Raw genomic sequence first — 27,026 nt, 5'->3', positions numbered from 1 at the left:
AGATACACGAAGAGGGGTCCTGCTGGAGCGTGGTATAATTTGTAAGGGCGGCGCTGCTCCCTGGCTCCTGGAGGGCAACCACCACGGGGAGTGAAGCGAATGTTGACAAGAAAAGCCGGAGGCCTGCCCGCTTGGCGCGGGAGCGAAATCCCCGGCAGCTCCATTGCGTAATTTGGATGGGGGTGGCCGAATCGTTACGGGGAGAGCACCTAATTTGAAAGCTGTCCGCCATGGTCATTGAAAGGAAAGACCGATTGCAGGGACGCTGCTCCGGAGCCAGCAGTCGCGGGGCGGGGAGCATCCTCCATTCCGGAGAGCGAGCAGCTGTCATTGTCTTCTGCTTCAGTTTCAATGGTGCGGCGCGACGTTTTCGGGCAGCGGCCAGACACGTCTTTGATAACACCGCCGGTTCTTCGGACGCCACGCGAAGACTGGGCGATGTGCTGTGGGACGATTGTCGGTATGGTTTCAGTTATTTTGGCGATGGCGGAAGTGACTGCCACGGAAATTTGACTTTCTGGGGTGTTGAAACGGGCGTCTATGCGGGCCTCTAGACGGGCCTCAAGTGCAGCTTCCACGCTCAGTGCTGCATTCGGTGCCGCGGGCTCACTCTCCATAGCCTCAGTTGCGGGGGCATTGGTAGGCTGTTTTGACTGCGATTCCAGGAGCGTAATTTTCTTGAGCAGCATCTTAATTTGGCCCTCGAGAGCTGCTATCTTGTTTGCTCGGCACTGCGTGCCGCAGAGGGAGGGGGGGGGAGGTAGGGGAAGAGAGGCAGCCCTGCCCGTACCGCTCACCTGCTTTCCGTGTTTCACGGCGTTGGCCCAGGCCCTGGCCTCGCCTTGTGGTGGCGACGTCGACAGCTTTCCAGTGCCGCCATGTGGTGGCGGCTGCGTCGGCGGTCGCTTGCCGGCTCCTCCGGTAGGTGGCGCCGTCTTCTCGGTGTTGCTAGAGTTACTGTATTTGCTACCGCGGTAGCATATACAGTAACTCTAGGTGTTGGTAAAGTGTTGCTGTCGTCCCGGCTCGGTGAGTCCTAGAGGTTTGCGCCAGGCCCCGAACCACGGCCGCCTCGATCACGCGCGCACGGCGGGGCTTGCTCCGGCCGTTGCATACGGACGGAGAGGGCGCAACTGCGGAGGGTGGCGTGGCCGCTCCTTTCACTGCACCGCGGCGCGCGTGCCCGATCGCACGAGGAGATTTGCGGCGCCTTGGACGTATTCCGTGATGAAGAGTGGCGGAAAACCGCGATGAATGCAAATTTACACAAGAACACCAATACCTCCTGCGGCTAGGTATTTATTTTCTTACTAAGCTCCAGACACTGCGGCCGCATTTTGCCTGAAGCGGGCAGTCATGATGCCATGCGAAACGAGTGCTCCCCGGAAAACAATCATATCTGCGGGTTTGGGCGCAGCAGGCCAATGAAAGCATGGAAGTATGGAAAGGGATTACTTCTTTACAAAAGAAGTGCCATGTCTCACGAGGCAACGCAATAGTAATTTTTTTCCCCTGTAAATTCATGAACATTTGTGCATGACGTGCTAGCTCGGTCAGAACGTCTTTGCCGGTCAAAAATCAGCCTGGAAGGAAAATGGCAATTGTACTATGAAGAAAATGGGCAGGCGATGTTGCACGCTGAGCTGTCAATTGTATATTCCTTAGGCGAGCTCATCACTGTTCCTTCTGTACGAGAGAATCTGCTCACCCGAGTCGACAGCCGCGGAGAGCAACGTCCTGTGGCTCCGATTATTCTGCATACTTGAATATCATGGCTATATTCGTGGTAAAAATTAGCAGCATAACAAAGTCAGTGTACGCGGGAATTTATTTACAATAAAAAGTTGTCAGCTCGCGCACGCTCGAGTTGTTTAAACGCGCAACACTTTTCGGCTGAGTGGCTTAGTGATTAATTTTTTTGCGATAGGCCACTCTGTCCGTAACATGAGCAGCAATGTTTGATAGGAGGGGCTTTATGAATTTCTTTGCCACTATTGAGGATGTGACCGAGGCATGGTCTTCTCTTGCCTCGCATAAAAATAGAGGGCAGCTCTCCAGATGCGACAAAATCATTGCCGTGATCTTCTTGCACACATCGTTTGTGCCAATACGTGGCACTGCGATGTCGATGGCCTTCTTTACTTTTACAAGAGCAGCTACAAACTCGAGCTTTGGGAACACCAAACCCCCTCTAGTTCGGTGGTTAATAAGTCCCGTCACTGGTGATATTGTGGTCCCGAATCATTCAGTCTTGGGCAGGCGCTGCACACCCTTTTTTTCTTCTATCGCTTTCACGACAAAACCGGCGACGTATGCTACTGCAGCGGTTTCCACTGTTGAAGGTGGCCGCTGCACTGAAAAAGAAAAGGTAAGAACAAAGTCCTCATATCAGGACTAATTAAGGAGTATGGAGCTCCAAACCTGGCTTGAAAAAGCAATAAGCTCAAACGGCTATTATAACTGCATGCGCAATACATTAAGTCTGCCTACTTACAGGGCATCACTTTCAAGGGCGCCAGCAAACTGTTGACATCATCCACGAAACTCGGTGGTTCACAAATGCTAGAAAACAAAACGGTACAGAAACTATATATTAGTGACCTGCATGAAAAAGGTGCAAAAGCATGGGGAAACAGCACTAGCTTGAAAAACAATTTTTTTAATGGAGCTGGGGCTTATGAATACCTAGGTAGGAAATCGCTGGTTGCTGCTGACACACTGCTTTGATCATCCGCAATATCGGGTGGTTCAGACAAGCTGAAAAACAAAACAGTGCAAGAACAAGAAGTTGGCTACCACTATATGTGGTGCACAGAGGTAAAAGAACCAAAGGAAGCGCGCGTCCTTTTTGAAAAACTGACATCAAATAAATGGTGCTGCAGCGGATGTGCATACCTGAGTAGTGCACTACTGGTTTTAGCCGAGGTGTTCTGAGGAATGCTCGATGTGTCCAGTCCTGAAGATGTCCCGATCGGCACAGCTGGATCAACTCTGCTCGATTGGGTTGATGTAGAAGCACTGTACATGCTGGAGAAAAAAACTTAATACGACAGAAATGACATCAGAAGGAAAAAAATGCCAAGAAAATTTTTTGCATGCTCAGCACAGACTAGCTTTAGTGAACAGAGTGAAATTAAACCACAAGAACTTGATATACGGCGAAATACATTTAATTTTGCAGCAAAACTTGTGTGCTTACCTCATAACACTCTCACCATTTCCCACATTTGATGCCTGCGATGCACACAGAATGCCAGTCTGCAGTAACTTTTCAAGGCCGAAGGTGACAGCTCTAGCGTCTAGACAGTCATTGCAACCCGCCATTTGACGCAAAGCACTGAAGAGGACCTCAACCGGATCACTTGATAGATTTTTCTTGAGGACATAAAAGAACCAACTCTCAAGCAAGTGCTTAATACAAAGAACAGACGACTTGTTTGTGAACAGCAGTGCCTCGTAAGTTTCTGGGCTTAGGAATTTTTTTCCACTTGATTTGCAGGCACTGTGGGGACTCTCAAGGTACTGCGGGATTTCGCCCTCAAGCCAGTTCAAGCGTCCATCTGTCGCACAGAAGAAATGCATCTGGTAGGGCTTGTTTAAGTGCCCGTGGACTCTTTTGTTGGCCACATTATGGATATCAAACCACTTTTGGATTGCCTTCATGAACTGCACAGTTGCGCCTGCATTTCTGAAGAGCTCAGCTCTTGGGTGATAAGTAGGGAACTCCATAAGAAAGGAAACCGCAGCAATCACCTCATCCGAGAAAAGCTGCACTGCCCTCCCAACATTCATTTTCTTGCTCGGCTCCACGTGCTTTTGAGTGAGAAAACGAACAGGCTTCACAATCTCATTCTTCTGGAATTCATAGTGCTTCTTTATGAATAATCCCGTTATTGGAAGGCTTCCATCAGTCATTTTGCCTTCAAGAAAGATATTTCGCACATTTTTTATGATGTGACATTGGTCGAAGGACAAAAATAGTGGCCTGCTTGGGTCATATGGGTGACTGACAGCTGGCTTCAGCGATCCATTTCCAAAATGGCGCATCATAGTCACATTAATTTTGCGGTTGTCTGTAACGATTCGTACCACATGAAGACCACACTTTTCGACTTCTTCGATCACATGCTTTGTCAGTTTGTGCAGCATTTTATCACTTAGCCGGCTGGTGAAGAAGAAGCCGCATGGAATTTTGAAGACGTTGACAGCCCTGCAGCCACAAAGCACAACACCTTATTAGCAAGTACAACATTGCTTACATTTTCTTGGCCGATGGTGTCAGGCTTTGTTGTTTCATGACCAAAGAAACAATCCATTTTGCGGTCATATATGTATTTTGAGCTTATGGCCATTTCGTCAATAATTACTGAACACATCTTTGCTTGCTCTTTTAGCTGCTTGACTTCTTGCATGAGACGCTCTTTCATCAGCGGTGTGACTCCACTTTTATTGTTAGACTTCCTAACATACCGGAGCAAAGTATTTTTTGAGGGTAGCTTCAGAAGGCCTCGGTTACGTATGTAACGGTAGGTCTTTGGCGATAGGTAGTATAGGACTACACACTCCTTCACAATATCGCTATGGTGTTAGGCTGCTGAGCACGAGGTCGCGCGATCGAATCCTAGCCTGGGCGGCCGCATTTCGATGGCGGCGAAATGCGAAAACACCCGTGTACTTAGATTTAGGTGCACGTTAAAGAACCCCACGTGGTCCACATTTCCGGAGTCCTCCACTACGGCGTGCCTCATAATCAGAAAGTGGGTTTGGCACGTAAAACCCCATAATTTTTTTTCCTTCACAAAATCCGGTGACCAAGAAGGGCGCTGCCTTGAGGCGTTTGCTAGCTGCTCAACTATACAGTCTTCCAGAAAAAACTTTGCTGTGCCCACTTTTTGCAAGCGCTTCCTCAGTGTAGATTGCACTGTACTGGACTTAAAATCATTGAGGTTTTTCTTCAACCCCTCATTTCTTGTGCGAAGTTTTCGAATTACTTTATTTTTCCTGAAAAGCTGCACCCTCAACTGGTTTATTTCTGTTACATCTGTATGTTTATGGGGGACAATATTATCACTTGTTTGAGTAGCACAATCAACTATTGAAGTAGCTGGAAGATGATTTTCAAGGTCTTGAGGATTAGGCTGAAGAACGAAATTCAGTGTTTGGCTGTTTACAGCAAGTAAGAGCAGATGGCTGCTTTCTTCATGGCCCTCGGTTGTTTTCCTATTTTTCTCACTAATGCAGTTCATTGGACTGAGAGCACCATTTGTTTTAGGAACTGCGCAAGGTGGTTGCTCCCGCTCCAACTTTCGCCGTTCTTTTGCTATCTGCGGCTGCATATAGCTCGGGTATCCAGGAAAACTACTGGGTACAGCAGTCCGCTTCAGAGGCCGGATCTTTGCGGATTCAGAACGGTAGTCATTGCCCAAGAAGTGCAAAGAGCAGACGACACTGCTGGCGGACTTATCATTCTGAGTGAAATCTTTCCTCGATATAGCTGTCAGCCATGCGTGCCGGAGAGTTTCATCAGCTGGGAATTCATGGAAGCATAAGCCAAGCTTTCTTTTTGTGCTGGATTTGCAGCATGGCACACAGCAATTTGGCATGTTCTTGAAAATACAGGAAATAATCTATGAGGTAAAGGTCCCTTATTATCAAAATAATGTTTTGTCTGAATCGAAGTGACTCGAACAACGCGATAATACGTAACACATGGCTGATAGCAGCAGAGCCCCTTCAGCAGCAACATTTGAGGACTGGGAAGCCTACTCCCAATACCACTCAAGTTCCCTTGAAGCTGCACAGTGTAAAGAAATAAAAGACCTGCGTGGAAGGGCCCCGAGTATACAATTTGTCCAGCACGAGGCTAAAGAAAATGGACCTCAAAAGACAGATCGAGAAGACAGTCAGGGGCCACGCTGAAAGTAAAGCCCGTAAACAAAAGAAAGGAAGACGAGCGTTGCAGGGGCACAGCGGCACTTAGACACAGCGGCAGCTCACTCGCCAGAATAGATATTTCAAGACACGTGCAATGCGGCACATAAAGTCATGCATCAACGCAGCCTTAGCTGCGTCTCGATCGTATTATGCTACAAGAAACAACATGCACTGTCCAAACCTGATTTGAGGATACACAGAGACGCATCTTGATTTCCTTGCGGTTTCCTCTGGCTGTCAACACAGTTTAGAGCGACGCTGACGCCAGATTGTACACGAGCACTCTCCTATGTATTGGCTTCTCCAAGCATGTGCTATGCCGCCGCGCCATCGGCAGGATGGATGGATGGATGGTAGGAGCGTCCCCTTTGAAACGGGGCGATGGCAGTTGCCACCATGCTCAGATTTTTATTTCGCCTTTTATTTTTATCGGTGTTGTGTGTTATTGAATTTCTCGATTTTCTTTAAATACGTCTTCCTACCCTTTTAACCTTATGTCACCTCTCTGCTTTTGAGCCACCAATCCTCCAATCGCCTTTTGCTAATTTCCACCGCACATTTATTTACATGACTATCATTATCTCTGAACCCTAGGGCCTCAGGAAGGGTGACTGTGGCCGCATCGACATCGGGATTGATACCATCATATTTTAGTATGAGGTGTTCCATTGTTTCTACATATTTACCACACACAGTATATGTGTCTTCTTCTTCGTTAAATTTCTTTTTATAGCTCCGTGTTCTAAGACATCCTGATCAAGCTTCAAAGAGTAGGGCACTGCCTCTTGAGTTATCATAAAACGCTTCCTTCCTGATCTGCTGTTTCCAGTATCCATATAGTTCTACGCTATGCTTCTTTTCCATTGAATTTATCCAATTTTTACCTTCCGCATTTTGAACCTGTCGTTTAATGCTCTGTCCTTTTTCGTCCTCGTGTCTGGCATACTTACTAGTTAGCTTCCTAGTTCTTTTCCGCCATTGTGAGTCAACGCACTTTCTGTATAGGTATTTAAACACCTTAGCGGCCCACCTGTTATCATCCAATTTCCTCAGACGTATTTCGTATAGGATTTTACTCTGAGCTTCCCTTGCTTCGAATGATGCCCAGCCCATATCTCCCTGTACTGCTTCGTTTGTGGTTTTCCCGTGGGCACCTAGTGCTAACCTTCCCACAGCTCTCTGATTTACTTCTAGTCTCGACTGAACCTCTGCCCTTAAACACAGGACCGCATTCCCGAAAGTAAGCCCCGGCACCATTACTCCCTTCCAAATGCCTCTCAGTACCTCATACCTGTTGTAACCCCACAATGCCTTATGTTTCATTATCCCGGGATCTCTTCGCCCTTTTGCTATTAGGGACTGTTCGTGCTTTTCCGTGTACATCTGCCCTTTGTTTATCCATGCCCCGAGATACTTGTATTTGGCCACTCGGGGTATTTCGTGGCCTTGTATTGTAAGCTCCTGATCAGTTGTATCGTTAAAAACAACCCACCGGACTTAGCTGCACTAAAACTTAAACCTAAACTGTCTCCTTCGTCCCCACAGTAATTAATCAGAGTTTGCAAATCTTCCTGGCTATCTGCTAACAGTACAATATCGTCCGCATACATTAAACCCGGTAGTCAGGATGGATGGATGGAAGGTAGGAGCGTCCCCTTTGAAACGGGGCAATGGCAGTTGCTACCATGCTCAGATTTTTATTTCGCCTTTTATTTTTATCTGTGTTGTGTGTTATTGAATTTCTCGATTTTCTTTAAATACGTCTTCCTACCCTTTTAACCTTATGTCACCTCTCTGCTTTTGAGCCACCAATCCTCCAATCGCATTTTGCTAATTTCCACCACACATTTATTTACATGACTATCATTATCTCTGAACCCTAGGGCCTCAGGAAGGGTGACTGTGGCCGCATCGACATCGGGATTGATACCATCACATTTTAGTATGAGGTGTTCCATGTTCCAGGAGGGGGAGAACAGGAGTGGGGTGTTCAGGAGTGAGGTGTTCCAGGAGTGGGGAGAACAGCGCCGCTCCGCGGCGCGAGAGGAATCTTCTCCGATTACACCTCTCCAAAGGTGCATTCACACGACAGGATGGAGAAGGAATTTTCGCAACGGATGGCGCATCACGTGACGCGCGCGTCATCAAAACTTGCCGCCCTCGCCTTGTCCGGCCTCCTCCGCTCGCGGTCCGGATTGAAAATGCTCGCCGGTATTAGAGACGTTTAGCTTGTACGCTATTCCGGTAAACGGGAGCGGTTTGGGCGGATTACCGGATGGTCGGGGCGTAAACGTGAGCGGTGTAGCCGCCTGGTGTTGTAGAGCCCAACCAGACAAACGCATAGCTAAAACTGCAGTAACTCACCATATCCTGCTTCGCCACTCATGCAAATTTTTGGCAGCGGCGTAATTGTGAACACGATTACGCCACTGTCGAAAATTTACGCCAGCAGCTAAGCAGAATACAGTAATTAGCTCTGTGTTTGTGTGGTTGAGCTTTGCGCCACCAGCTGGCGCCACCGATCGGGCCGCTCACCTTGACGCCCCCGCTAAACCGGAACACCGCCCGCGCTTGCCCGGATGCCGGACACGCTAAACGTCTCTATTTCCATCCATCCGTTTGGTGGTCGTCTGGCCTCAATTTAACGTAGTCAGCGTCAAATCTGCCAACATTAGGGACTTTTATCGTGTCCGGTATCCGGGAAAGCGCGGGCGGTTTTCATGTTTAGCGGGGGCGTAAAGGTGAGCGGCCCGATCGGTGGAGCCAGCTGGTGGCGCAAAGCTCAACCACACAACCACAGAGCTAATTACTGTATTCTGCTTAGCTGCTGGGGTAAATATTCGACAGTGACGTAATCGTGTTCACAATTACGCCGCTGGCAAAAATTTGCACGAGTGGCGAAGCAGGATATGGTGAGTTACTGCAGTTTTAGCTATGCGTTTGTCTAGTTGAGCTCTACAACACCAGGCGGCTTCACCGCTCACGTTTACGCCCCGACCATCCGGTAACCCGCCCAAACCGCTCCCGTTTACCGGATTAGCGTACAAGCTAAACGTCTCTATTGGACGGGTTGGCGTGGCTACGATGGCGTGTTGTCGGCTTGATGCATCCGTGGCTTGATGCCGCGTGTGTTTTTGTTGTGCAGGAGTGACCGCATGTGCTTTTGTTGTGGTGCAGCGGGAATGGCGAGTCGTGGTTGCGCGCGCATTTCTATTTAGACCGCGCAGCCTGCGTGGCCTCAACATGAGTGAGGTGGACAAGAAAATGCTAAGTGACGAAGCAACCCGTACTTTTATTGCTCTTGTTGATGGATTCGCAGCGCTATTGAATATAGAGCTCGCCGATTATGCAAGCGCGCAGCTGCGTAACAGGCTATGGCAAGAGATCGCTCTCGAAATGGCTCAGAGGCATGCAGAATCAGCGCCCTACTCTGTCGGTGTGTATTATTAGCTATAACTTCATTTTTGGGATAATGACGTGCTGCGTAGCCAAAAAATAAAGAAAGAGAGAGGGCAGGGTGCTCTGTCATTTCGGCGCTCAGCCCTGTCTCTCTTTTTTCTTCTTTTGTGGTCAGCAGCACGTTACCAGTTCAATATGAACCATGTAGCCGAAACATTTACTTCATTTTTGGGAATGCTCTTCTAGATTTGAACCATTTCGTTTTCTTCATCTGATTGAACCTCTGCAGAGTTTCTAAAAACGGTTTTCGCGAACAAACGCCGCACCTTCAGAAATTTTCACCCAGAGGAAAAGCATCATCTCCTACAATAACCGGGGGCATTTGAAGATCCGGCGAACTTGCCACTTTTACGGTTTTGGGCAGTCCCGCATTTTATTTCATCAATTGCTTTTCGCAGAGGTGTTGACTGCCAAATTCCGCCATCGCCTTGTGAACCAGGGGCGCCAATGTCCAAATAGCGAAAAATATAGTTCGCATCAACAAGCGCAAATAGCACTATGCTGAAGGTTTTATTGTAGTAGAAATACAAAGAGCCTGAATATTTGGCTTGATGATGCACACATGCTTTCCATCTATCGCACCAATACAATTGGGGAACTTCCACTTTTCTTTGATGTCTTGCATGGCTCTAGACCACTCTCCGTCAGTCTTGGGGGTCTTCAAGAATTCGTCTTTCAGCTCCAGGTAGATTGCCACACATCTCTCTTTATGAGCTGTTTGACAGTTGAGTGTCCTCCCTGAACTGTCAGCTTAAGGAGTAGTGCGTTTCTCCTATTAAAAAAAGAAAAATAAGAAATTGTTGGTTACGCTAAAAATTAACAAAGAAAGACAGAACTCCGCATTCGAATAAAATATGCACATCTGATATTCACACTGGAATCTGTGTAAAGCGGATCTCTTATAAAGCTGCTATTTTTATGCTATGAAACTAAATTCCATGCACACAGTTGTCTTTATTTCACCATATTTCCAACATTCTTATGCAACATGTTTATACGATGTTCATGCGCCGTGCCGGTCAAAACAATTTAGTGCTGTTGATGCGCCGTAGCATTAGCTATATCTACGCCGCAATACACGAACTGTTAATTGCGAGAGGTAAGGGCATTCACGTCACAACGAAGATGTGTTTGTCATTGTACACACTACACAGAGATCTAGGACGCTAAAGAGTGGTTTGGTTCTTTTTTTTTCGTTTTATTCCTGCGTCCAGGGGCTAACGGAAATAAGTGCACGCGCACATTACACGCGACGTGAAGCGCGCACTTCCCAAGAGAGCGGCAGCAGTCACAGTCGAGAAAGCTGGGGGATGCCTTTGCTTTAAAAGTCAGTGCGCCTCATGAAAAGTGACACTTGATATTTCAAACTGAAGCAAACGCTAGTGCTTACCTGCGGCGAGAAAGCGAAGAGTGATTTTAAGCCGTGTCTTCGCTGGCACAGATGATCTCACGATGGTTTCTTGCCGCTCGATTGTATGTTGAACGCGGGCCAGAAGTTCGAAAAACTGCGTGCTGCTGACGCGCAGTAGGCGCTTGTATTCGTCCGGATCACACTTGAGTAGATCTTCACAAAGCAAGCTCTGAACACCAAGCGTATTCTTCGACATCCGTGGTTTCTTCCAGCATAATCGTTTTCTTTTTACACCCTACACCTAGTCGTCTTCACTCACTTCGAGTAGAACAGCCAACGCGGACAAACGCCGCCTCCGATAGCTGTCTATCTTGGAATGCGCACTCGTACCCAGCAATTTGGCAACGTGAGTGGCGTTGGCGTCGAGAGTAAGCACGCGGATTCCGCAAACGGCGCTCCGGCTGTGGGAATGCGACCTAACTCGGCTGCGCCGGATTCAAGTGATGACGTCACTATCTTGTCCGCGGACCAGGCGGGATTTTGCCCTCGCGTGTGCATCCACCTCAATGGGGTGCGCGTTGAATGGGACGGCCGGAGCAAGCCCCGCCGTGCGCGCGTGATCATGGCGGCCGTGCCCCGAACACTCTCAAGTTCAACAAATGGCCACAGAGGGCGAAAAAATGGACCGCGCGGCGCTGCTAAAGAAACAGGCATAGTATAACAATTAAAAAGGTTCCCCATTGAACGCATTATCTCCCGCTAGAGGCGCCACAGTAAGTGAAATTTTAACCTACAAACATTCTTTAACAATAACCGAAGCGTTTCTATTACATGACAAAGAGTACAAAATTATCATTCCTAACTTGTATTGTACTTTTTATTACCAACTTTATTGCTTTTTGCCATTTTAAACGCAATATAGCGCTCAGCATCATCGACCTCCCACGTGACCTCTGGCCTGGATTTAAAATTTTTACCAGTATGTTCGCGTTCATGGCAGGTACGGATTCTTTGGTTAGTGCATCGGCTGGTTATTTTGTGCTAAAACCAGTTTATTGCGCTTCGATATCTGCCGTCATTTAACTTACGGTGTAAGCCCGAAAGCTAGGTTTCAGTCGTCAGCCTCGTGGAACACGTCTGCATCGAAATGGGAGCCGGGTCCTGCTGCGACTGGGGACATCAATACCAGTGAGTCGTTTAACATCGCTGTTTCAATCGCTATGTAATTTATTCGTCTCATTAACTTACAGGCGGAGGCAAGTTAACGAACTAGATGCTGCATTACATATGGACAGCCAGGACCCTCTGTTGCTGTTTCCGAAATAAACTTTCAGTTGCGAGGCCATCATTGTACACACATTCACGAAAGAGAAAGCGATATCGGAACGCGCGTCACATGTTTCATCTAGTTGTAGCCGTAGCCATGGGTGACGGAGTAGCCTTATCGATATATATATATATATATATATATATATATATATATATATATATATATATATATATATATATATATATATATATATATATATATATATATACATATATATGCAGTAACCCATGAACATGACATGCAAGCTATTTCCTTCAGTGCGCATGTGCGCACTCTTTCTGTCATACCTTCCCTCTCCCCTTATCTTTTCTTTATATTTCCGAGCGTGAATAAACCCTGCGTTCTTCGGCTGGAACGACTGTCTCGTTCACTATGGGAGGGGCGTTGCCTCCACCCGTCAACCATCGCAACAGTGGCGACGAGAAGCCCCACGGATCCGCAACAGCGACCGGGCACCAGCCACGACACGAAGACGCCCATCAGCCCAGCCGCTACCATGGCCCTCAAGCTTCCGGATTTCATAGAGGACACAGATAAGTGGAACGCATATCTCGTAAAAGTCGACGCTTACTTTGAAGCAAACGAAGTTACAGACGACGCCAAGAGAGCTTTGTTGGTTGCGGCGTTAGGATCTCGGACCGTGCAGATTCTTTGCGGTAGAGTAGCACCCAGAAAACCGAGCTCGCTAAGCTATGAAGAAGTCGTTTTAACCTTGAATGAGCACTATGATCCATGTCCTAACGAGATATCGGAAAGTTTCAAGTTCTTTCATCGAAGCCAACAAGAAGGAGAGTCTATGCAGGCGTTTATCGTAGAGATTCGGAGAATAGCCCATAACTGCAATTTCTCTTCGATGTTGCAGCGAATGCTGAGGGATCGCATCGTTTGCGGAGTGCGGTCGAAAAACTTGCAGAAACAGCTACTAGCCAAGAAGGATTTGACTCTTGCGGAAGCCGAAGCACTTGCTCTAGCAGCAGAAAGCGAAGAGCTAGGTTCGCAACAGATAAACAGTCAAGGTGACGCCATCGATGGGCTCAACTTTCAGCGGAAAGGGGAACCCGCAATGTCAAGGAATGAACCGAGTATGTGAGTGCAACAATGTAGCTGCTGTGGCAGACAAGGGCATCAAGCCATTGCGTGCTCGCTGCGAAGGCGCCGGCGTTACAAATGCGGGCGACAAGGTCACTTGGCGCGAGTATGCTCGCGAACAGTTCCCGCCCATCGAACCTTGGCGATAACCGAATGTTCAGCTGAAATTGAAGACAGCGGCAGCAATGCATTGCAAATATGGCCAGTAAAAAGTAATGAATGTTTGGTTCCACCCATACAGAAACTTGTCACGTGGAATGGAATTCCGCTGAAAATGATAATCGACATTGGTTCGCCTGTCTGCGTGGTGCCTAATGGTACGTCCACACTAGCGACAAAAACGCGCGCGACACAACGCGCGCGGCAAGATTCGCGAAAAGCGGCAGCAACGCGCGGCAAACGCGCGAATGGGTGCGAGACCCATTTTTCGCGGCAGACGCGAAACGTCCACCAATCAGAAGCGAGCCGCTTTACGAGCCGCGCTGTTGTGGCGCCACCTGTCGCATAAGCAAAGAATCATAATCTATGGGCTCTGAGACTGAACAGTGACACGCGCGCCGTAAAATCTCAGAGGCCATTTCCAGTCAAGGGGGCTGTTTTTGTTAAGCCTTACCACACCGCCACTGAGGCGTCGACGAAGAATTCGCCTCGCAATGGAGGCGTTTTTGGAAACCGTTCGCGGATATGCGTACCTCTATGATAAATCGAGCGTCGGACAAGGAGCTGCGCGCCAACCGCTGGCACATTATGGACAGCAGTTTGGCATGACAGGTGAGTAATTGGTGAAGGTGGGGAAGCAGAGTGTGCGCCTGGCCCTCAGTGTCCCTGTACCGCACTCAAAACTTTCTCGTCCGCTGTCTGGCACGTCGGCGTCGCACAAGTAAAGAACAAAACAGTCACCAGTAGCTCCTCGTCCGTATCCGACATGCCTGAGCGTGGCCGGCAGTGGCGCAAAAAAACACAGACACTTCCGATGGAAGACGAAATGGGCAGAACGGAGAGCGCGTTGTCGCGAGAAGTATCGAATGGAACGAGACAACGCGGGACTCCACGGGCCGTTGCCGCGTGCCGCAAAACGCGACTGTGGACTTGCCCGCACGCGTCTGCCGCGCGGGCGCTTGCCGCGTGCGGCGTGTCGCGCGCGTTTTTGTCGCTAGTGTGGGCGTACCGTAAAGCAATATACGAAGCTCATCGTCATAACTGGCCACCGTTTTGTGAGGCTGCACTAACCCTTTCATGTTACCTTGGAAAGCTACCAGAGCTGGGCGTTCTGCAAATGCAAGCTTCCTATCAGTCTGCGACAGTTGACTGCAATCTCGTAGTGTTGAACTGCGAAGGCCCTAGCCTTTGTGGCCGTGACTTACTGCAGAAACTCGAAATAAAAGGGGCGCCGCTTCTTCAGATCACGTCGCACTCAACCGAAGTGAAGCTGGAGAGCCAAGCAGCAGCACCCGTGATGGAGCAGTACGCTGACCTCTTCATGGAGGGCTTGGGACTCGTCAAGGGGCCACCCGCACGGCTGCATATAAAGGACGGAGCAACACCAAGGTTCTGCAAGGCAAGAAATGTTCCGTTCGCTCTGTTAGGCAAGGTCTCCGCCGACTCGTGGCCGCCGGCATTATCTCGCCTGTTTCCTATGCAGAATGGGCCACCCCGGTGGTTCCCGTATTGAAAAGCGATGGGACAGTTCGCATCTGTGGAGATTTTAAAGTAACACTGAACGCAGTTTGTGAAATGGAAAGGTATCCTCTACCCGTAGTAGACGACCTTTTCGCTACGCTTCGCGGGGGACAGCAGTTCAGCACCTTGGATTTACGCGATGCCTACAAACAAATTCTTCTAGATGAAGATTCGCGTAAATCAGCTGTTATAAATACATACAAGAGCCTCTTCTGCTATAATCGACTGCCATTTGGAAACGCGTCTGCACCTGCGATTTTTCAAAGAACGATTGCGTACGTTCTGCAAGGTCTTCCAGAGTTCAAGCGTACTTAGATGATGTCTTAATAGCAGATGCGAAGGATCAGCCAAATACAAATCTGCAAGCAGTTCTGCAGAGTTTCAGGGAATACGGCATCAAGCTCCGGGCGGACAAGTGCCGTCTAGGTGAATCGTCCGTTACGTATCTAGGACATAGAATTGATGCCGCAGGGCTGCACCCGTCAGAGAAGAACATCGAGGCAATTAATCTGGCTCCGACTCCTCGAAACGTTACGGAGCTTCGGTCATTTTTGGGCATGCTCACTTTTTATAACAAATTCTTGCCTAATCTGTCCACGCTTCTCAGCCCCTTATACCGACTTCTAGAAAAGAAATTGAAATGGTCTTGGGAAGGGCCTGCGGATGAGGCATTCCGGAAGGCTAAAGCCGTTTTGTGTTCCGCTCCGGTGCTGACTCACTTCGACTCCGCAAAAGAGCTATTTTTGGATGCTGATGCGTCACGCTACGGCGTGGGAGTGGCTTTATTCCATCGCATTGCAGGACAGTATAAGCCCCTAGGATTCCGATCTCGGACACTCACTGCCGCAGAAAAGCATTACTCGCAGATCGAGCGTGAGGCATTAGCTCTCGTCTACGGTGTCACGAGGTTCCGAGATTATCTGCTGGGCAGGCAATTCACACTAATAACTGACCACCAGCCATTGTTGGGTCTCCTAAGAGCGGACAGGCAAACGCCGGTTATGGCCGCTGTCCGCATTCAGCGATGGCCAATCATACTCGGGGCCTACCGATATCGATTGCAACATAAGCCTGGAAAATTCATGTGCAATGCCGATGCTCTGAGCCGCCTGCCTCAACCATCACAGGACGAAGCGGACCAGGAGGATGAGGCCCAAATTGTACTGACCCTGGACCAGTGGGATCAGCCTGCTATGCCGTTAAAGGAACTCAAAGCACTCGCCGTCGCTGATGAGGTACTCTCACAGGTACGCAAGTACACACGGGAAGGTTGGCCGCGCAGTTTTGACATGGAAACGAAAGAGATGGCAGAGTTCTACAAAAAGCGGCATGAGCTGTCTGTTACTGAAGAAGTGCTCTACTGGGGTCATCGCCTTGTAGTGCCGACAAATGCGCGAGGGAAGCTACTAAAGCTACTACATGCAGCCCACCAAGGCTTGTCCGCTATGAAGGCAAAAGCCAGGTCCTTATTTTGGTGGCCGGCTTAGACAACGACATCGAGCGCATTGCAGCGACCTGCCACAACTGCGTGCAAGCGTTACCGATGCCTCAGGCGAAAGAACTAGTAAGTTGGCCCGATACGCACGAAAGGTGGTCGCGCTTGCATATCGACTATGCGGGACCAATCAAAGGGAAAATGATTCTGGTAGTCGTCGATTCACACACAAAGTGGATTGAGGCGGTTCCCATGTCGCAGGCTAACGCTCACAGCACCATTAATGCCCTCAGGACAATATTTAGCCGTTTCGGTATACCGCGAACGGTCGTGTCAGACAACGGGACGCCATTCAGAGCATGGGAGTTCGAGCAGTTTATGAAGCGAAATGGAATAGTGCATATTCGGGCTCCCCCCCTATCACCTCCAGAGTAATGGCCTAGCCGAGCGAGCCGTGCGCACCGTCAAGAAGGCAGTTGCATCATAACGTCGTTGGCCCGGCTGTTGTGCAATTATCGAAACGCATCACACCGAGGAGGCCCTTCTCCTTCAGAGATGCTATTAGGTTACCGGTTGCGCACAAGACTGGACATGTCTTTTCCTCCCAGAGCCTGCCCTGCTAAAGCTGTGAATGACTCAAGCTGGAACTTTGCACCGGGAGGCTATGTGTACGTGCGATATTACGGCGTCGGCGATAAGTGGGCCCCAGGCACTGTGGAAGCTCCTTCTGGCGCACGCCTCCTGGATGTTAAGACTGCGGACGGGTTTGTCCGCCGCCACTTGGATCAAGTTCGTAAGCGGATCACAGATGAGACCCCAGCAGCCATCGACCTGTCCAGGCTTCCTACAACGGGTTCCCCGGTATTAAAGGAACCAAGGACCTCTGAAACACCTGAGAGAATACCAGAAGCGCAACCTCAGGAGCTACGTCGCTCCACACGATCAAAGAAACCTATCGTGCGTTTTGGTTACTAAGGGTGAAGAAATGCGGTAACCCATGAACATGACAAGCAGGCTATTTCCTTCAGTGCGCATGTGCGCACTCTTTCTGTCATACCTTCCCCCTCCCCTTATCTTTTCTTTATATTTCCGAGCGTGAATAAACCCTGCGTTCTTCGGCTGGAACGGCTGTCTCGTTCACTACGGGAGGGGCGTTGCCTCCACCCGTGAACTATCGCAACAATATATATATATATATATATATATATATATATATATATATATATATATATATATATATATATATATATATATATTACAGGACCGAATATATATATTATATATATATACAGGACCGAATAACCCTGTGGTAAACGGAATCTAATGTACTGAATTTAATGTATTAAACAGTTACGCGCATGATAATTCATCCATATTTCGTACCTGTTGGTTCCAGATAACATAGTGGTCCCGTGGTGGTGAAGTTAAGAACGCAGTAGCAATACTGTGAAAAACAAAACTAACTTTTATTGGGTGAACCTGTGCTCACAAAAACAGGCTACACTTATAGCACAACGATAGCGGCGAACACGGTCGGCGATCGTCGAAAATCTGATCAACGGGTCAAGCGCGTCGGCTTTTATACATCAATCGTGGAATCTTCCAGACTAATCGTTGAGATCCGCGTGCCTTCCACAAAGTTCTAGACCATTCGCGTCAGGTGATGAAATCAGATAACATAAGGTTCGGCGATTACAGACAGCGGATAGAAGCATCGATAACTTTCCGGAAATTTCGGATACATACAGGCGCGTCCCGCGCTGTGCGATAACATTTGTTAGGCGGCGAAACGTGGTCGACCGATAAACATAAGTGCACGTGTCACTATATATATATATATATATATATATATATATATATATATATATATACATAATGTATTTGAGTCCGCCGGCAGCTTCTTTCGTTCACAGGACCGAATAACCCTTTGATAAACGGAATCTAATGTACTGAATTTAATGTATTAAACAGTTACGCGCATGATAATTCATCCATATTTCGTACCTGTTAGTTCCAAATATTCTTGCTGTTCAGTTTGGGTTACCTCAGGACATTTTTGCAGTAGTGAAGCGGTGCATCACGTTCATGCACAAAAAGAATGCATCATTTCTAATAGCTTCATGTCTTTCATCTATTTGCTTGTGAAACCAGCAGTGTGATCTCTTGTAGAGTATAAACGAGCGCACAAATGTTCTCATTTGTGATCTTAATAATACTTAAGCTGTTGACATGCATTGTAGTTATGCAGACATCAATTTTACGGAGAGTAACAATATTTATTTACCATGCTGCTTAAGCACCCCAGAACAAACAGTGTACATTTGCATATGTTCTGTAGTCACAAACCATTACAATGTATATGTCGCACCTTTTCGCATTTTATATTGCAATACTGTGCTTATTCAATTTCTGATGCAGTCAAAATTTCTGTTCGACATTCAGTAATGAGGACGGCACCAGTATAAAGCGACACACTCCATGCACTAAACAGAAGCTGCTGCTGCTTGCTAAAACAAGGTCATTGTGTGGACTTTGGCTGCTATTACAAGGCAAACAACACTTGGTCCAGAAATAAGTATGCTTGATATATGCTGTGTTGGCTTGCTAGTCTTGAGATACAGTCATTTGTTTATAAGAAGCCAACAAACACCGACACCAAGGACAACATAGGGGAAATTACTTGTGCTTAAAAATGAAATAAAGAAACGATAAATTAATGGAAATTAAAGTGGATGAAAAAACAACTTGCCGCAGGTGGGAACCGAGCCCACAACCTTCGGATCGGGCCCCTCGGTTAACCCTCTTTCTTCTCGTTGATGCCATTTATTTGTAGCAGATGATATGAACGTTTGTTCATGTTTACAGTTCAGCATAATCGGCTCAAACATAGAAGAAAACACTACATAAGTTTGGATAATCTCTGCTGTATCTCATGTGCCACTGTTCTGCCCCAACAGAGTCTGTGCCCAGTACATCCTGGTCATCAAGGGAGCCCCCATCTACAGCAACAGGAAGGGAGTGGGGCCGAATTCGGAAGACCACGGACAAAAAAACCATTCTAGAATTATTTGGATGAGATATCCAGTCTACAGACGACTGTTTCAAGAGTGAAAAGAGCCTCCGCCATCATTCCACCAGCACGGATATTGGCCGAGTCATCCAGGTACCTCAACAAAAATTCTGCGTCTTCAGATGTACCTGCAACCTCAGAACAAGCACAGATGACGCTGGCCAAGAGTGTTCCGTCAGCTTGCCCTTCCTTAGTGAGCTTCCTGGCCTTGCCAATTCATGCCAAGTATAATTTTGTTTCAATGAATGCAAGCTTTTTCATTCCACATTTTTGTTAGATATCATTCCTCTTCCTCATCGAAACATTAAAAGTTCAACCGATTCTTTGCTCATATTTAATACCAGTCACTGTCTAGAAGCAAACATATCTGTAGCAGTATTTCCTAGTGTATGTTGCCATGTGCAATTCCTCTCCTGAAATAACTGATGCGGCATTGGCGTGTCTCTTGCATTAACCTTTACACTGTTTGCTATGTAGCATTTAACTTTCCTAATATTTTTGGCTTTCAGTGCTTGCAAGGTAGAGTGGCTTCTTTCTTGAATGCAAGCTTTCTCATTCCCATATTGAATTCCTAGTCTCATTCAGGATTGCTATTTTGCTCGATAGCCTGTGTTTTTGTACAAGCTACATTGAAATGATTGATTGCAGAATCTGGTTTCGCTGCTGTCCGACTTGGTACTTGTCACCCTGTTACGTTTCTTATATGTGGAAGCCTGGTCACTTGAATTGGGAAACAGTCTCTCAAGGCAAGCACCTGCTCCTGCAGTCCGCACAGCGACATAGACTCCGAATTTACACGCACCGTGATTGGTGCACCCCATTCCGTCCTTTCCTGCTGCTGCCGTATGGAAATTTTGCTTGTGGCCTTCCTCGGCCATGATTTGGAGTCAACAGAGACTATCATACGTGATTACATGGTCTGAAGTGTATGAAGTTGATATCCACATGTGTGGAAAGGCCTGCAAAAGTGGCTGCAAAATGGTGATGTCCACAAAACCGACCATGCCCATATTTAGAGAATGTGGGGTACCAAGTGCGAGTTACACATTATTGGCATGCGAAAGAACAAAAAAAGAAAACATGCAGGTTGGAGAAGGCGGTAACGCTGAAGTGCCGGGCACTCCATGCCGCTGTGTTGGCTGCAGCAGCAGATGCTTGCGTCACATTCGCAGTGCAAGTTACGCCGACTGTCAATGTAAACAGGTGGGGCACTGTCCAATCTGCTTGCGCTGCTGCTTGTCACTTGTTACTAGACCGCCATGTGCGACGTAGGCAAGCACTGTGCCTGAAGTCGGATAGCTGAATGTGCTGTAACGACCTGTATTGCGTGAATGCCCACTGTTGTCATGTGGATCTTAGCCAATGTACAGAGTATCGTCAGAACCTTATGCGGTTATTGAATGCAGTGTCTAATTTGGTAATGGTCGCCGTGTTATGTTTCTTCGATGTGGCGACCTGGTCAGCTGCATGGGCAAGTCTCCCGAGGTAACCGTCTGCTCCTGCAGTCCACACAGCGACTCCCAATTTACATGCACCGTAATTGGTGCTCTCCCCATTCGACCTTTCCTGCTGCAGCTGCGGGCAAATTATGCTTGTGGACCTTCATAGGCCGTGATATGGCCCATATTGAGAATGTGGGGCACCAAGTATGAGTTACACATTAGCGGCCCCCGAAAGATAAAAAAAAGAAATGGGCAGGTTGTAAAGGAGGTAACGCTAAAATGCCGACCTATGTCGCTGTGTTGGTTGCGGCAGCGGATGCCTTGCGTCACCCGGTTGCTTCGCAATGCAAGTTACGGCGACTGTCGATGCAAACAGGTGGTGCACTGCCCAATTTGCTTGCGCTACTGATTGTCGCTCGTTACCAGATCGCCATGTGCGATGACGAAAGGGAGCAGTCTACGAGGTCGCGTTAACGGCTTCAGCGTATCTCGACATGCTAATTTTATTTCTGCTCTTGTACGAGAAGGTGCACTGCTTTTCTTCTGCCTATAAAGTCGCACGTCCTGTTCACTCACTTGTGGCTTGATTGTATGGGCGTCAGTAGAGACTGTTTAGTTTCCTGGCGATTAAAACGCGGCAGCTGAGGCATGCCGCAAAGCCAACGTGGCGAGCACGGCGCGTACCCAGCGTACGCAACCGGCATGGAGGAAGAAAACTGAGGAGAGGCCCTACCCCCTCCGCGCGCTAGGAGAAAAGGGTGGAGGAAATGACGTAGTAGGTTCTCCTCTTCTTTGCTCAATTTTTATTTCTTTGCCGTAGCGGCCACGCCTTTCGGGCCACAATGACGGCTTTGTTTTGGTTCTGTGCGCTCACACGTGTTGCCCCGTAGGTTTCGTACCGTGGCAAAGGCGCCGTGCGGGCAGGTTTGCGTTGGTCTCCGTCTTTTGTTGCACTGCGTTATCTGCACCGTGCTCTCCCGGATGTTGCTGTGGCCAGGTGGGACAGGAGGAACTAAAGTTTGCGAAATGAACTCGCACGCAACGCTGTACGCAATGTACCGTGCGACGACAATGGCAACGGATGAAGGAATATCCGCGGGAAATATTGCTCTTTTGGAGGAATCATGCTAACGTGTCATCGCACGCCGAAACAGATGCGTTTCAGAATCTGTACAATGAAGGCCTTGCAGGTCAGTGATTCCTGCTTTTGACAGCGCATATGGTGCATTGGCGGCACGTAGACGTACGTTATGAATACATAGTTCGTGTTCAGTAGCAACTTGCTTTTGTGCATATTAAAACACATCTTGCTGAACTGTTGCTTGTTCCTCGCTGTACTCGCGACCGCACGAAGTCTTTTAAGCTGAGCGCGTTCGAGGTTTATGCACACCGGCACAGGTGTACCTCAAAACACGTGCTGATAGGGCGTTACGCCGAATATGTGCGTTTTGCTGCCCACGGCACCGTGCAGCTGCTAGCCGGCGAGTCATCGTGGAAGATGGGAAAGAATCGGCTGCTTTGACTTAAAGGGACACTAAAGCGAAAAGTGATTTCTTCTGCACCAGTAAGTCACCGTTCTACAACACCAAAAACACCACTCTTACAACGATAAGACGTTTGGTAAGCCAGAAAAAGCGCAAGAACGAAATACGGGTGGCGACGCCTACTTATGTTCCCGCACCTGGGGGCTGTGACGTCATGGATTTTGATGGCATCCTCTAGGGCCTACTAATTATATATAGCGGTACAGATTGACTATATTATGTTCTAATAGAACCAAATAGTAAACATGCCAAGTTTCGGGAACCTTTATTCAGCCAACGCGGCCCAAATGCGAAAACAAACTTTAGAATCCCTGACGTCACGCTGACGTACAGGCGCTGGCGTTTCGGCGCGAAATTCAAATACTAATACTTGGACCTTCATTTTCTCATCTAATATTCAAACTATTTTCTTGAAATGACTGCCTGCAGGGTTCTCAAACAATGCTTTATTAGTCTAAACTGATTTATTGTTTCCCTTTAGTGTCCCTTTAAGGAAGGAATCCTTCCTACCGCGGGCGTATCTTATCTGTGCGCGCGAGAAGTGAAGGTTAGCGGATGCGCTGCAAGAGTCACATCAAAACGGCTCTTCCATGGTCGCACGTCGGCCGGCTCTACGCGCGTACTGTTCTGCAGCCTGCGCCGGCTATCGCAAAACTTTGATTACGTGATGCTTCACTTACAGGGGTAAGAAGGCACCTCAGGCCGCAGTATATCAACTTAAACGCGAAGTCAGAAATGACATTTTGCCTCCTCGCCAGCGCGCTGTCGTGGTGATGCGCGGCCACCCGAACTTTGTTCAATAAAGCACGACGATTCCTCAAGCGAGAATGTGTTTGTGCGCATAAACTCCGAATGGATCGGAAATGGGTCGATGTGTTGTACGTGTCTCGAGTGCGTGCGAGTGCCTACCCACGGCAGAGGTGAAGCCGGTGTTAAGCACTCCTCATAAGTGGGCCGATCCCGAAAATACTGCAACGCCGACCCGACCCACTGCGGAAGTGAACCCGGTGTAAAGCGGTCCCCAAACGTGGGCCGATCCCGAAGATAGTGCAACGCCGACGCGACCCGCGGCGGCGTCGGTGAAGATGGCGTTAAGCACTCCCCATACGTGGGCTGATCGCAAAGATAGTGCAATGCCGACCCGACTTCTACTTCTAGAATATACACAGCAGTCGTCCTATGATTGATGCTTATCGCATTTATCGTTGCAATTATTCTTTTTTTTCTTTCCCGTAACTGCGGATGAGCTATGTTCCATGGTATTAGCTCTAAAGAATTCTAGCCCTGGCTTTGATAATATTTCTGTATTTCATCTAAAACTTGTTGCATCGCTTATTTCTGATGAACTTTGTGTTATCATTAATAGTATTGCTACGGAACAGTATTTGCAATAACGAAGAGGCGAGCAGTCAGAAGACGACGACGATTGGAGGCTATCGGAGGCTGTTGCCTCTTGGCCAAGTGCGGTGTATTCCCTTGTAAATATACTTGTATATAGCTTTTCGCCTGCGTCTTCCTACGTAACATATCTGGTGAAGGTGGACGTTACCTGTACCTTGTCGCGGAGCTTCGCAGTGGATGGTACGTCGAGCCTTCCATCATTTCTCCTGGCGACGATAACTCGACTCAGCCGCCTCCGACACCTGCTGCCACTTCGACTACCTGCATCGCTCACCCCACTCCCCGTGATCCTAATGTATTCTCGGGCAAAGATGGGGAAGACGTCGATGACTGGATCAGCTTGTACGAACACGTCCGCCGCAATAACCGGTGAGACCCTACTATCACGCTTGCCAACGTAGTCTTTTAGCTCGGTGGCAAATCTCGAGTTTGGTTTCGGACGCACGAAGATGAGCAAACCAGTTGGGATTCGCCTAAGTAAAAGCTCCGAGACTTGTTCGGCAACCAATGCGGTGTGTCCAAGACGTATCATCCAAGGTGATGCGTTATTGGTGTGAAGTATTGCCCAGAACCAATTGGGGCGACATGAAAATATAACAAAATTGATTGACTCAGCCCCAGAAGCGTTGCTTTGGGATACTACTTTATTACCAATCCTCTGCCTGTTACCTGCTAACCCTGTGCTATGTCATGTTTAAGTATGAAAGAAAGGCAGGAGCTAGACAATGCGAAATGCCAAATTTTCGTTTGCTTTAACAATATAAAACGCTCTTTACCTTTTTAAAGGAAAAGCTTTACTAACCGCGTCGAGCAGAGTTTCGCCGTCGCCAAAAATTTGACCTTCATTTCCCCACGGCTGCATCGTAGCCTTGCCAACGCATCACGTGACTCGCCGCACCGAGGCTTGGCGCATGCACTCTGCAGCTCGGTCGCCACCTGACCACGTGACTAAGAGGAGCGCCGTGCTCGCCTAGTCAATGCGAGCTTGGCCATGGACGACAGTAGAGAGCTTTAGTATTGGGGACGCAAGGCGTTGGGGCCCCAAGCGCTTGGGTGCGTTTGCGTTTGCGTACGCAAGCAGAAACGTGTTATAGGTTAGCGGCCCCAAACGCAAACCGCAATGAGGTCGCATGCGCTCGCAGCACCACCAACGTCTGATCGTTGCTGCGTTATCATGTTATAAAATATGAAATGAAGCATGTAAGGTAAAGTACATTAAACTCTTTTTATTAGAAGCAGTTAATAGAGAGGTTTACAGCGTCCGGGAATCGGGTAAACGCAGGCTGGGGCGTTGGGGCGGAGCCATGAACTAGAGCGGCCTGCATGGTGCTGCCACCTGGTGGCGCAAAGCTCAAACAGACAAAAACAGCTGATATTGCAGTAACCAAGTGTATTTTACTTTGCTGGGGGTATAAATTTTTGGCAGCAACACAATTAAGCCAGTGCCGATAATTTACACCAGCAGCGAAGTAGAATACACTTGGTTACAGCAATATTAGCTGCTTTTGTCGATTTGAGCTTTGCGCCGCCAGGTGGATGCACCAAGCAGGACGCTCCCGTTTATGGCTCCGCCCCAACACCCCAACTGCGTTTATCCGAATACCAGTCACGCTAAACCTCTCTAATACACATAAGAACGACGTCTGTCGACACTTGGCGAAAGATTTATTAGATAATCCACCCGCTAGCTACTCGTAAGTTCTCCTAGACCGCAAGAGTCACGTGGGTAACGTGACCTCTTAGGGGCAGCGATGTTTTCGGCCGCTCCAACAACCCAAGGACGCAAGTAGACGTAGCGGTCTGCGCATGCGCAGTAACGTCGCCCCTAGTTCTTGCGTACGCAAGCCGCTTGCGTCCCCAACACAAACTCCCTAGTGAGGCCGGGCCGTCGTTGCCAAGAGGCGTCTGACCACGCCGCGGATATCGCCCGGCTGACTGCTTCACTGGGGAGGGTCTGGAATGCAGCAGGCGTCGCACCGTCGAGATCACTGTAGCGACCGCGTTCACGCCCTGTCCGTTTGCTTTTTGGCGCTGAGCAAGTTCGCGGCGTCTCTTTGCATGTCTAGGACTTGCGCTTTCCCTGTGGCACAACAGGCGTCGCGCCGTCGATAGATGCGTGTCTACCCAAGCCTAATGTCATGTGTAGTCATGTGTAGCCACCGACCTAGGCACAGCGGTCATACCTGGCTTAACGATGATTGTATACCTAAGTATAATAATTACAGCTAAATGAAAGGTTAACCAACTGAAAGCAAGACTCAACCAGGCTAAACCAAGCTTCCGCTTTGCATATCCAGCGTTAGCTGAGATAAGCCGCAGCCAATTTTAATCAAGATAGTACATCATTTACCTGCATAATAGATAATTGTTTTAAACTGATTGTATTTTGCAGCAAGGTTCTCAGAACAAGTTGATAAGTGCCTTTTTTGCTGCGAAACACTACATAATTATTTGAAGGCTGACTCTGTCTGGCTCTGCTTTGCATTTTAATAACTATATGCCAAGAAATATACTTGTAATTTTAAACATCATCACATACGTGCCTTAAGAGCACCATTATTTAATATAAAGGATTTAATTGATTTAATGTGAGCCAAACTTCTGGCTTGACACACCTTGCTAATGTATTTATTTATTTTATTCATTTAGAATATACTGCGGTCACGAAGGACCATGCAGGTAGGAGATCGTTTATACAATTGCAAAATTTTGTGACAGGAAAGAAGCCGCACACAAGCACAAAAAGTGGATAATACAAATCAAACGTATTAGTGTAACCAGAATCATTAAAAGAAACTGGTTGAACCTGCCCAGATAAAATATTACAGCTCATAGGAGGGCGCAAAATAATACAGCTAACAATAGAGTGCAACACAAATAACAACAGGAAGATGAAAAAAAAAGAACTCTCCCCGAAATACGTCAGGGGTACAAATTCAATGTTCTGCAAATTATGAGATAACACTGCATCAATAAAACATTTAGATTCTAAAGAAATGACAAAATATTATGCTACCAATAGATCAAGTAGCGCACGATCAAAAGCACTTGCAGATTTGATGAAAAACAATTTGTAAGACACTAATTCCAATCAGCAACAGTTTGCGGGAGAAATCAGTACGTGAAAACGTTTCTGCGCGTTTGATACGGAAGCTTGTGAGCATGCCGATGTCTCGACGTGCGTGACAAGAATGGCTAAATGTATGCGCGCGCATTCACATTCATTTTGTTGTGATAAAGAGAGAATAAAAAATTAAGTCTCCCTATTTTCCTGCACCGCTCTAAGGTTGG

At 47.9% G+C, this 27,026-nt stretch overlaps 1 long non-coding RNA gene across 1 annotated transcript; it reads left to right on the top strand.

Annotated features, from left to right (window-relative positions):
- The first annotated feature begins 12,435 nt into the window (after positions 1–12,435).
- On the top strand, positions 12,436–19,669 carry LOC139055881 (uncharacterized). Its single transcript, XR_011511964.1, has 2 exons — positions 12,436–14,721; positions 19,236–19,669. It is a non-coding gene; the product is annotated as an uncharacterized lncRNA (long non-coding RNA).
- The last annotated feature ends 7,357 nt before the right edge of the window (positions 19,670–27,026 follow it).

Source organism: Dermacentor albipictus, chromosome 2 (assembly GCF_038994185.2).
Source record: "Dermacentor albipictus isolate Rhodes 1998 colony chromosome 2, USDA_Dalb.pri_finalv2, whole genome shotgun sequence".
Lineage (NCBI taxonomy): Eukaryota > Metazoa > Arthropoda > Arachnida > Ixodida > Ixodidae > Dermacentor > Dermacentor albipictus.
This window is presented reverse-complemented; position numbering and strand designations above follow the sequence as displayed.